Here is a 12,686-nt window from a genome sequence, read left to right on the forward strand (position 1 = left end):
CTGGGGATATTCAGCCACCGGGTACCAATCTATGTGGATACTATGTTTGTGAGATGATCCGGAGATACACCTCTGAGCGGGTTCCGTGTGAGAACAATGTCAAGAGGAATAACCTCCGGAAGATGCTTAGTCCAGAAGCTCGCTTCCGACCACTTCAAGAGGAACTAGCTGGATGGTTCGTGAGGGAAGTCATCGATCCTAAAGGAGAACACTATGTAGAGGACGTAGAACTTCTGATGCAGTAAATTATGTATGGAAACTTGTTCAAAATTGTATATGCTGGTCATCCGATATTGAATATATATTGTATATTCCTCTTGAATTCTCTTTGGTTCTAATTTCAAATTTGTTTGAAATTGTACATTCATATGCATGTATGTAGTACCGTAGAATATGTGAAACTCCTTCAAAATTTAAATAAAACACAAAAGAAATAAAACAATACAAATTAAAAAGAAACCAGGTTTAGGGGGGGGGGGGGGCTAAAACCCTAAACCTGCGGCGGCCTTTAGTCGCGGTTGGCCAGGAGAACCTCGACTAAAGGTCCTCCGCCCCTACCGTCGCCTGACGCCCACGTGGACGGGCCTTTAGTCGCGGTTCGTAAGGGGGGGGGGGGGGGGGGGGGCTTTAGTCCCGCATGTTTAATGCACAACCGGTATTAATGGACGTTCCGAACCGTGACTATTGGCCCTTTTTCCACCAGTGTTAGGCGGGAGCTCGACGTGCTTGCAGAACTTGAGCAGATTCACCATGCATGCAACATGGCACCCGAATAGCTCTGCCACCTCCTCCATCTGGCCCTTTGTGATGGGCTCGCCCTCACGCTTAGCAAGGCATTCCTGCCGTGATACTGTAGAGGTTGGCCTCCTTCTGATGACCATGGAGAAGCACCAAGGCCAGAGTAGAACCACCTCATGCAGAAGACTCCCTCCAGTAATTCACCAAGCCGGTGGCATGCTGGAGCTTTTCCACCAAGGAACTGATGGTGTCCGTGCCAACAGTAACCATGCCCAACTCGGCAAGGAAATTCTTACCGTGATGAAGTACTGCGCCAGGAGCTTCCGCAAGTGGTGGATGCGAAGGCAGCAACAAATCTATGAAGCCTCGTCAGATAGGCCTCAAGGAACTGACGAAGCAAAGAAATTGGCAACATATGTCAAAAAAACAAGTAGCAAAGACGGCAGAAAAACTTGGCAAATTTTTTGCTAATTAAATAAGAGAACTGGACTTACCGAGGATTTTCGATTAGAGCTCACTGCGCTCTTTCTCGTACTCCACCAACTATTCCCGGCGAGCTTCGGCATCAGCTGCGTGCTCCTCGGCGAGTTTCTGGGCTTTCTCTAAGGCTGTCTTCAGCGAGGTTATCTCTTGGAGCTGCTTGTTCATGGCAAGCTCGGAGGAAGTCTCCATCGCCTTGAGCTCATCCTTGTGCTTAGTATTGATCCACTCAAGCTCTTTGAAGAGCTCCTCATTCTCACTGCGCAGGACGCCCTCAGACTCGCCTGAGTCGAATTTAGCCTTCAGCTCGTCAATCTCGCGGTCCTTGTCCGCCAAGATTTTTTTCGAACCCGGCAGTTGGAGTTCTGCTGGTCCATGGAGTTCCACAGCTCATCATGAGTCTTATCCTACTTCTGCAGTAAACACAAAGTAACTAGCTTAGTTAAAAAGCTCAAAATTTATAAGACTCATTGACGCCTATGTTCTTAGCCGGCATGAGCCCTGGGGCCTACTAGGTTAGAGACTTACGTGCTTGTACTTCATCAGACGCAACCTCTGCTTCGTCGAGAGTAGGGGCCATGGCGGTAGAGAAGCTGCCTTGCTCCTTGAAGGCGCACTGGTAAAAAAGGGACTTTAGTCCCGGTTGGTAACGAGCTTTAGTCCCGGTTGTGCAACCGGGACTAATTATGCGCGACTAAAGCTCCCTCCCCCTTTAGTCGCTGTTGCTTACGAACCGCGAATAAAGACCCATCCACTTGGGCTGCAGACGTCCGTCGGGGCGGAGGACCTTTAGTCGCGGTTGGCCAGACCAACCGGGACTAAAGATCTCTGCAGGTTTAGGGTTTAAACCCCCCTAAATCTGGTTTTATTTTGTTGTATTTTCATTTCTTTTATATTTTATTTTGTATTTTATTTTAATTTCAAAAAAGTTTCGGTACACATATTCTACGCTACTATATACACGTTACACGTTGATGCACATGAATATACAATTTCAAACAAGTTTGAAATTTCAAACAAGAAGAATTCAAGAGGAATATATAATATTCAATCTCGGGTGACTATATATAACTTCAAACAAGTTTCCATATACAATTTACGGCAGTAGAAGTTCTTCGTCCTCGTAATAGTGTTCTCCTTTAGGATGGAGAACTTCCCTCATCAAAAATCCTGCTAATTCTTCTTGAATTGGTCGGAAGCGAGCTTCTGGATTAAGCTTCTTCCGCAAGTCATTCATCCGCAAGTTGCGAATGAACTCACAAACATAGTATCCACATAGATTGGTCCCCGGTGGCTGAGTATCCACATTAGCTAACCTTCTAAATGTTAGCTCATCTTTGAATTCACCGGTTATTTTATCTTTGAACCGTTTTCAAACCCTACAGGGCAATGAAATTAAATGAACAAGGGAGTTATTAGTTACTTGATATCAGGAAATGAACGAAAGAGGCCGATATAGTGCGCAAATGATTGAAAATAATTACTTTTTGCAGCATTAATATTATGCCGATCCAATGCTTTGGTTCCATATTCAGAGAGTCAATGACGAGAACTCTGGAGTTGTCAAACTGAATTATTAGCAGAATCCAGTGGAACCTGCGGACACGTTACATGCACAGTCATGCATAACAACTCATCGATTAGACATAACATGGAATAAACAAAAGAGAATGTGCACAAGACAGAAACACTTACCCAAAATGGTAAGGAAATAGAATTTCACTTTTGAGTTCCTGCTTTGTAAGAAACTTGTACAAGTCTCTCTCCACGTCTTGGGGGTGTTTTTCTAACACATATCCATTAATGATATGTGGGTCAATGAACCCAACATCATGGATGTTCCTTCTTTTGCATTCCCCAAGCTTCATTCTGTATAATAGCGTACACAAGAATATAGTTAGGACAATATAGTGCATGCAATGAACGAGATGATGTAGAGATTTAATTATTGAAATAAATCACTTGCAGAACGTAGCAACTCAGGATAGATTTGTCGAGCTCGCGCAGATTGAACAACTGAAACAATTCACTCATATGAACTTGTACACAATACTGTTTGAAGTGATGCTCCTCTCTAATTTCCGCATAAATATATTCTTTGCCGGCCTTATTTTTTATGAAATCCTTGTACCAGAGTAGCAGATTTCGCATGTGTGTTGGTAGACTCGCTGTCGAGGGTGCTCCTCGGCAATGCCCTCCGATAGGGGCTTAGGGTTGATGGAATCCTGCAAGCTGATACGAGGCATCGGTTCACAGACAAGCGGGGAAAGCGATTTACCCAGGTTCGGGGCCCTCGATGAGGTAAAACCCTTACGTCCTGCCTGTCTGTTCTTGATTATGATGATAATGGGTTATAATGGGGTGCCGAATAGTTCGGCTAAGATCTCGTCTAGTTGGCTAAACGCTAGAGTAACCTAGCTCTAAGCTTCTGTTGGCTAAGATCGCTAAAATTGGTTGTGTCCCCCTCGACAGCCCCTCTCCTGGCCTTTATATAGGAGGCCAGGTCTCAAGAAGTCTTATCGAGTACGACTGGGTTTACAATAGATCTATCTCTAAACTTTCCTTGTTCGGTTGCTTCTTGCCTTGCCCGCCAAGGATTCCTCTGGTGCGCCGTCCGGGTGGCCCATCTTGCTTCCAAGTGTCTTCATGGGCCTCCAATTAGTCAATACGGGATAGGGCAATGTCAGTTACCCGAAGGGTTATGCCCACGTCAGTAGTCCCCGAGTGTCTAGCCGAAGGTAGTTCGGGTAGAGACTAAAGCATGCCTCCACCAATGTTCTTCTTTTTGAATCTGCATCGTCTTCTTCTGTCGGGTGTGCGTCCAGCGCTCCCGATGGGAGTAGCCCCCGAGTCTAGGTACGGATGTTCGCAATCCGTGCGTAGACTCAAGTTGAACCACTCGAGCATTTTACTCTGCCGAAGTTTTTCTGCGAGTCTCCGTACTCATCCGATATATTTCTCACATGCAAGGGATGATAAGTAACGTGCCCAACTTTTGTTGGTTAACTGCTGATGGCAAAACAACGTTACCCTACACAGAATCAAGTCCCCGGGCATGATCCTGGAGTGCAAAAAAGTTCTGTCGGGTGCGCGTCCAGCGCTCCCGATGGGAGTAGCCCCCGAGTCTGGGCACGGGTGCTTGTAACCGGGTGCAGACTTGAGTCGATCAATTGTCCCTTCCTTCAAGCATTTTTTCCTTCGAGTCTTCATTTTATCGGGTGCGCGTCAGCACTCCCGATGGGAGTAGTCCCCGAGTCTAAGCGCGGACGCTTCACAGTCTGTGCTTAGACTCGAATCTTTCATCCGATAACTTTTCATTTTTCCTTCGAGTGTTCGCAACAATCTATATGACGTCACTGTTGACGTGCGGCTGCTGTGGTTTGATTGACAAGACTTGACCTGACGGGCCCACCCTAGTCCCGCGCAGGCAGTTTGTAGGATTTGACCAATGCACGCGTGGCGACCGAGGCGTCCCCTCGATTTTTGCACAACGTGGGAATAATGGGCCGCCGGTTCCGTTCTCCACTCAAGTGCCACGTATACAACCAGATTCGCTCCACCTCCCACGACACCTGTGGAGTTACGGCCACGATCTCGCACAAATTGTCACAGCATAAATAGAGTAACTCCATGTTTTTATCTCCCACGCCTTTTACTGCTCATCTTCTTCACCCAAACCTTCCTGCTTCCTCTGCTTCTCTGTCTCAAGTCTCGCACACCATGGGCAAGAGGAAGAGCGCCAGTACCTCGGACACGGCCAAGGTCAGCCATGACTGGAGCGCCTCCGCCATTTCCAACCGCGACATCAACAGGCTGCGCACCCTCGGCTTCATCTCCGCATCTGAAGATGATATTCGTCTTCCAGGTGCGGTTTCTCGCCCAAAGCCCCCGAAGGGTTTCACTGTTATGTTCGTTGCCTTTCTTTTCCGCGGTCTTTCTCTTCCGGCGCATGAGTTCCTTCGCTCCCTCCTTTTCTTTTACGGGATCCAGCTCTGGCAGCTGACCCCAAATTCCATCCTCCACCTCTCTATCTTCATCACTCTTTGCGAGGCCTTCCTCGGCATTGACCCTCACTGGGGTCTTTGGAGGAAGATCTTCTACGTGAAGCGCCACAATGGCAGTAATGGCCCCCCCGTCGTCGGTGGCGTTGGCTTTGTTGTTAGGAAGGAGGTCAATTACTTTGACTATCCAATGAAGGAGTCCGTCCAGGGCTGGCGCAACAAGTGGTTCTATCTGCGGGACCCCATAGTGCCCGGGCGGCGCTCAAACCTTCCTCATTTCGATGATGTCCTGCTGGCTCAGAAAAAAAAGTCATGTCGAAATGCCCTTTCTCCCGAAGAGAGGGCGACAGCCGATAGACTGTTTGAGCGGGTCATCGTCCTGAAGAACGCGGGAGGCTTGACGATGTGCGGCACTGAAGTAGTTTCAGTGTTCCTACAACGTCGAGTGCAACCGCTGATGTCTCGACCTCACCAGTTATGGCTATACACCGGCAAGACCGACAACTCGAGGATCAGCTCTGCCGACCTATCGGCAGACGAGCTTCGGGACGAGGTTCGTCGGCTGACATGCCTTAGCATGAAGGACAACATCATCCTGACATCGGCTCGTCCTCCTTGTGATTTTGACCATCTTCCGACCGAGGTAATCCCCTATTCCACTTGCTGCTATTACTTCCTCTCCCGCTGTGTCTCATAAGTTTCTCTTTCTTCGACAGGCTCCCGCCGTTGCTCAATGCTATCCTCCCACACCTGAGAGCGGTGTGGTACTAGAGGATGATGATGATGATTCTGAAGGGACCGAGGATGCCCAGCATGCCCTTGAGGACAGCGATGTCCAAGAGGAGGAAGCTGCCGAAGATGATGCCTTCCTCAGGAGCAGACGTCGTAAGCAGATACACGACGATTTCATTACAACGGCTGAATCAAGTCTTAGCGGAGGAGATAATGATGCCGATGAAACTGCCTTGCCTCCTCCTGTTAAGAAGAGTTCAACAAGTTTCTTTGCGGGCGAAGATGATCTGGACCTGTGAGCATCTATACTCTTTTTTTTATTTATTTCCTATCTTTTTGCATGCTAACTGTGCACTGCACTTAAGTAGCTCTGATGATGATGACGAAGTTCCTCTCGCGAAGAGGGCCAAGTTAGCTTCTGAGAGAGCAGCATCAGCTAAGGAGTCGAATCCTTCTCCTGCCAAGTCGACACCTCCCTCACGAACGGGTGTAGAGAAGATTCCAATGTCGAAAGTCATTCCTCCTGGCGATGCTTCCGCTCCGTCGGCTGGTCGCGATCATGTAAGTATTTAACTTATCCTGTTTTGTCGAGTTTCTGTCAACTGACTGTTCTTGATTTTTCTGGCTGCAGCTGATTTACGCTACAGTTGACGCTGTGGCAGATTTCGCCGAGCAATTCACCCGTCTCGAGGCTGAAAACTCTCAACTTCGGAAGGCTGTCAAATCTTCGGCTGACCAGGTGCTTGAGGCCAACAGACTTGCTTCCGATGCCAAAAATGAAAACGCCTTGCTGAAGGAGGAGGTGAAGAAGCTGAAGCGACAGATGAAGGATGAACAAGATGCCAGGCGTGCGGAGGCGGCTGCAGTCGACAAGAAGGAAGGCGTTCTCCGCGACTCCATCAAGGATTTATTAGGTAAAACCCATGGTACACCGCTTCTTTTTTGGTGTTTTTTCGTTGATTATTGATCTGTCTTTCTTTCAGAGGCTGCCGACATAACTGTCACCCGACGTCATCAGCTTCGGGAGGACTCCACAGCCGATGCCTTGTCGCTTGCCGCTGAGTCCAATGTCCAAGTCCTTGGACTTCTGCAAAAGACCAAAGGAGCATTGTCGAGGCTATACTCGATGATCTTCCCGAAGATGAAGCTGGACAAGACTCTCGACGAGATGGCAGATGCTTTCCTTGTTGATCCTTCCGAGCCCGTGAAGGTATTGAAACGCCGTAGCCGCTTGGTTGGGGCAGTTCTTACTTTCTAGTTGCTTATGGGCCATGGGATGGGATCAGAATTGGAGAAGTTGTCTAAGGCATTGCCTGTTGATGATGACGATCATCTAGTCGACCTCGAGCCTTTCAAAAGATCAGCAATAACTTGTGCCAACCATCTTCTGAAGCTGGTGGACGAAGCGCAAGCCAAACCTGTTCCTGAGTCTGCCCCTGGTTCATCATCAGCGAACCCTTGAACTGTTATCTGACTTGTTGTAAATAAGATCATCCGTAGCTTGACGTAGTTCATTAAAAATTCGGCTCTGTTGCTAATTCGAACATCCTTTTGTCTGTACATAGTATGCTAAGCGCTCCCGATGGGAGTTTTCATGTTGATGCTAGTCTTAACTGGAAGCTGTACTGCAGATTCCTTCATCTTCTTCCCGTGCCGAGCTTTTTTCGAACCCTTCGAGTGACGATGAATCAGGCCTTGTTCGCCGCCTACGTGACCAAGTGTCTTGTCTAAATAAGGACATTACTTCTCTTCGCGCGATGGCAGCCTTGGTGAAGAAAAAGGGAGAGATAGCAACTGCTATCGAACAGTATGCTCTCGATGGTCTTCATATTGCTACCGAAAGTTTGGGCTGTAAGCATTTAGCTCATCTTCTGATTTCTGGCGTGGCTTAAATGTTCTTTTAATTGACATTCGCCCCTTTTCCAGTCGTGGCTTCAGATGCAACTGAGGAGAACAGGAAGATCCATGAAGAGGTCGAAGCGATGACCAACGTTGCACACCCGACGCACGGTTTGTGGCTGCATCGTCCGAAGGCCGTTGTCATGGCGAAGTTTAAGTACCGGGTGGAGAAGGCGCATTACTACTTCAATAAGTACCATGCTCATCTCACGATGGTTTGGAACACCTTGTTCCCTCTGGACCAGGCACCCGAAACTTTATCTGGCCTGTTCACTCGATTCAAGTCTCCCGAGAGGATTCGACAGTTGGTGCGGAAAGAACTTCTGGCTGGTGCCGAGCTTGCCTTTGCTTCGATACTGGCGTGCCACCCGTCTTTAGACTTGAAAGCCGTAGCAAATACCGAGAGGAATTTAGGTCAGTATTATGATGTTGCTAGAGGTCCTGCTTACACCATTGTTTCCCGGATGGAGTCATGCTTTGAGAAGGAGCTGAAGGCCCACTGGGACCGGGGAACCCGATTATGAATGTAATAACTTTGTACATGCACAAGGTTGCCTTGTATGAATTTATTGCGTGCGTTGCACACCGTGTTAGTTTGATTGATATTGTCAAGGGCGGCTGAGTGATCAGCTCAACCTGCTCTCTCGACGACTTCGTTGAATTATGCAATGTTATTGCGAAGCCTGTATGTAAGTTTTTAAGAGCGAGACCCATCGACTTAGTTGAAGGAATTAGACGCTTGGCTTCGTCACGCGGTGCACCGGTTTGAGCCTTGTTTTGTAACCATCGACTGCAGCACTCGTGTATTTTTCGAGGCTTGGATTGGTTGTTTTTTCTTTTACGCATCATTAATCTTAGCTCCCGTTGAGAGTATTTAATTAATGACACTTGTGTAAGTGTTTTTTAGGCCAACGCTCCCAATGGGAGTAAGAGCCAATGGTAGGGCCCCATATGGTATGTTCGGATGATAAGGCCTGGGGCAAGAAAAAAGAAAGGTAAAGAACTTGATTAGAATTTTTATTCATAATGCAAAAGCAACCTTAAAGATTGTCAAATAACTAGGGATAATTGTATCCTATGTATAAAACCGTCGCAGGTGTGCGATGTTCCAAGGATTTTCAACATCTTTTCCTGAAGCTGGGTTCTTGAGTCGATAGGCTCCTCCTGGGATCACTTCAGTGACGATGTATGGTCCTTCCCATGGGGATTCAAGTTTCAAGGGTCTCTCCTGCTTCAGCCGAAGTACCATATCCCCGACTCTAAAGCTTCGACTTCGTATTCGTCGGCTGTGATAATTCCTCAACGCCTGCTGGTATACCGTCGTTCTTGCTAAGGCAATGTCTCGTGCTTCGTCGAGGAGATCTACAGCGTCCTGTAGTGCAATATTGGAAGTGGATTCCGTGTATGCTGTCACTCGAGGTGCTTCAAACCGAACGTCGGCTGGCAGGACCGCTTCGGCTCCATGCACCAAGAAGAACGGGGTGTACTGCGTCGACTTGTTAGGTGTAGTACGCAAACTCCAGAGTACGGATGGTAACTCTTCGACCCAGGCTCCAGCTGCACCTGTAAGGCGTTTTTTGAGGCCATCCCCTATGAGGCCGTTGATTCTTTCCATCTGGCCATTGGTCTGTGGATGGGCCACTGATGCAAACTTCAGTTTGATTCCTCCGTCGTCGCAAAATTTCCGAAACTCTTTGGAGTCAAAGTTGGTCCCGTTGTCTGTGACGATACTTTGAGGCATACCAAATCGACAGGTTATTCCTTTGAAGAATTGGACTGCTGTTTTAGCTGTTTGATCCCGTACAGGTACTGCCTCGACCCACTTGGTGAACTTGTCGACTGCGACCAGTAAGTACGTGTGTCCTCCGGGTGATGACCTTGGCAATGGTCCAACCTGGTCGAGTCCCCATTGAGCGAAGGGCCATGCTAGCGGTATCGTCATCAAATCTGTCGCCGGGGCATGCGGTTTTGGCGAAAACCGTTGGCAGGGGTCGCACTTCATGACCAGGTCCCGAGCATCCGATGCCGCTGTTGGCCAGTAAAATCCCGCCCTGAAGGCCTTCGCCACGAGGGCCCTGCTTCCTGCGTGATGTCCGCAGGTTCCTTCATGTATCTCTCGCAGCAGTGCTTTTCCATCGTCAATGGCAATGCATCTTTGGAAAATACCGGAAATGCTGCGCTTGTAAAGTTCACCGTTTACTATGGCGAAGGCTTTCGACCGCCTTATGATTCGCCTGGCTTCTACCGGATCCTCTGGTAACTCCTGTTTTGTTAGATACGCTAGGAACGGCTGGGTCCATAGTGGCTCGAGGAGGAGGACTTGTTCGACAGGGGGGGTTAGAGATTCTTCGGTAGCTTGCTACGAGCTCGACTCCAATTCCTCAGCCGATGGTTTTGGTGGTGTTGACGTCTTTTCCTTTATTGATCGCTGAGTGATCACCTCGTAAAACACTCCGTCTGGGATAGGGGAGCACATGGACCCTATGTTTGCCAAAGTGTCGGCTTCCTCATTGCTAGCTCTGCCGATGTGTTTGAGCTCGCATCCTTCGAATTTAGCTTCCATATTCTAATAAAGTTGTCGCTGACTGCGTCGCACAGGTTCATCGACTGCTGCACCACTAAGTTTGAATCTCCATAGATCTCCAGACGAGTTGCCCCGCACGCCTTGGCCATCTTCATCCCGTGCAGTAGCGCTTCGTATTCTGCTTCGTTGTTTGTCGGCAAAGAGAAGTTCATACGTAGTATGTATTTCATCTTATCTCCCTGCGGTGATATCAGCACCACTCCTGCTCCTGCACCTGTACTCCGCTTTGACCCATCGAAGTACATTACCCATGACCCCGACATGTCGGGTGCCGCTGGCGTCTGCGATTGGATCCAATCCGCCACGAAATCTGGGAGGATTTGGGATTTTATTGCTGTTCGATTGACGTAGGTTATGTCGTGTGGTGCTAACTCGATGGCCCATTGGGACACTCGACCGGTGGCCTCTGGATTAGTCATTATGCTTTTTAGTGGTGCTTCGCTCACGACGAAGATCGGGTGCTCTGTGAAGTAGTGCCGTAACTTGCGGGCTGACCTCCATACTGCGTATGCCAGTTTCTGATGATGGGGATACCTCTGCCTTGCGGGCGTGAGCACCTCACTGAGGTAGTAAACAGGTCTCTGCACACTATGAACTCTCCATGTTTCCTCTCTTTCGACGACCAGGACGCTGCTAAAGACTTGGGCCGTTGCAGCTATGTACATGAGCAGCGTTTCCCTCTCGCGGGGGGTTACAAGAACTAGAGATGTCGACAAGATCTCCTTCAGCTTGTCGAAAGATTCCTGCGCCTCCTTTGTCCACTCGAACCTTTCTGATTTTTTCATCAAATTGTAGAAGGGCAAAGCTTTTTCCCCTAGCTTAGCGATGAACCTGCTAAGCGCTGCTAGTTGTCCTGCCAGCTGCTGCACTTGGTGCAGATTCTTTGGGGGCTCCATATCGAGTATGGCTTTGATCTTCGAGGGGTTGGCTTCGATTCCCCTGGCAGAGATGAAGTACCCGAGTACTTGTCCTCCTGGCACTCCGAGGAAGCATTTCTTGGGGTTCATCTTGACTTTATACTTGTCTAAGTTGTCGAAAGTTTCCCGCAGATCATCGACGAGAGTAGCGGCGTGCTTCGTCTTCACCACGATATCGTCGATGTAGACTTCAATGTTCCTTCCGATCTGCTTTCCAAGGCAAGCCTGCATGCAACGTTGATACGTTGCTCCTGCGTTTTTCAACCCGAAGGTCATGACGTTGTAACAGAAAACGCCGTGCGGAGTGATGAACGCGGTTAGCTCTTGGTCTTCTTTCTTCAGCTTGATCTGGTTGTACCCGGAGTACGCATCGAGGAAGGAGAGGCGGTCACATCCGGCTGTGGAGTCGACTATTTGATCGATGCGGGGCAGCGGGAAGTGATCCTTTGGACAGTGTTTGTTGAGGCTGGTGTAATCGATACACATGCGTAGAGCGGTGGTGTCCTTTTTAGGCACCATGACAGGGTTGGCCACCCACTCGGATTCTTTGAGCTCTCGAATGAATCCTGCTTTACGGAGCCGATTGACTTCCTCGCCAATTGCTCTTCTCTTGGGTTTGGAAAAACGGCGCATTGACTGCTGCACTGGTTTAGCTGTCGGGTCAACATTAAGGGCGTGCTCAGCGAGTTCCCTGGGGATACCTGGCATGTCGGATGGTTCCCATGCAAATATCTCCCAGCGCTCACGGAGGAACTCGATGAGCGCGCCTTCCTACGCGGCCGTAAGGTCAGCCGACACATTGACCGTTTTCTTCGGGTCGGTGGGATGCACCTGCAGCTTCTTGGCTTCCTTGGTATCATTGAATTCGTCGGATCTTACGTTTCGATTGTCGGCTGGTGGTCGCGTATGATCTGTGGCGGCGTCAATTGCGTTGAGTTCTTCCTTGGCAACGAACTTCGAAGTGATCTTCTGGAACTCCCTATCGCATGTGTCTGATTGAGCAAAGCTTCCATGAACGGTTATTGGGGTCCCGTTGTTGCCTGGCATCTTCAGTTTTAGGTACGCATAGTGAGGCACGGCCATGAACTTGGCAAACGCGGGCCTGCCGAGGATGGCGTGATATTGAGACTCCCAGTCGACTACTTCGAACTCGATCTTCTCCTTCCTGAAATTGCTGGGCGTACCGAAGACTACATCCAATGATGTTTTACCAAGAGAATAAGCGGGTCGGGTCGGTATGATGCCGTGGAACCCTGTGTCAGATTCTTTTAGCATGTCGACTGTTAGACCCATTGCTCTCATGGTGTTGGCGAATAATAGGTTCAGGCCACTTCC

General features: G+C 48.9%; 1 long non-coding RNA gene across 1 annotated transcript; it reads right to left on the reverse strand.

Annotated features, from left to right (window-relative positions):
• Positions 1 to 670: 670 nt before the first annotated feature.
• LOC127338960 (uncharacterized) lies at positions 671 to 1,825 on the reverse strand. Its single transcript, XR_007874559.2, has 3 exons — positions 1,747 to 1,825; positions 1,233 to 1,631; positions 671 to 1,126 (listed from the first exon to the last, which is right to left on the reverse strand). It is a non-coding gene; the product is annotated as an uncharacterized lncRNA (long non-coding RNA).
• Positions 1,826 to 12,686: the final 10,861 nt, after the last annotated feature.

Source organism: Lolium perenne, chromosome 3 (assembly GCF_019359855.2).
Source record: "Lolium perenne isolate Kyuss_39 chromosome 3, Kyuss_2.0, whole genome shotgun sequence".
Lineage (NCBI taxonomy): Eukaryota > Viridiplantae > Streptophyta > Magnoliopsida > Poales > Poaceae > Lolium > Lolium perenne.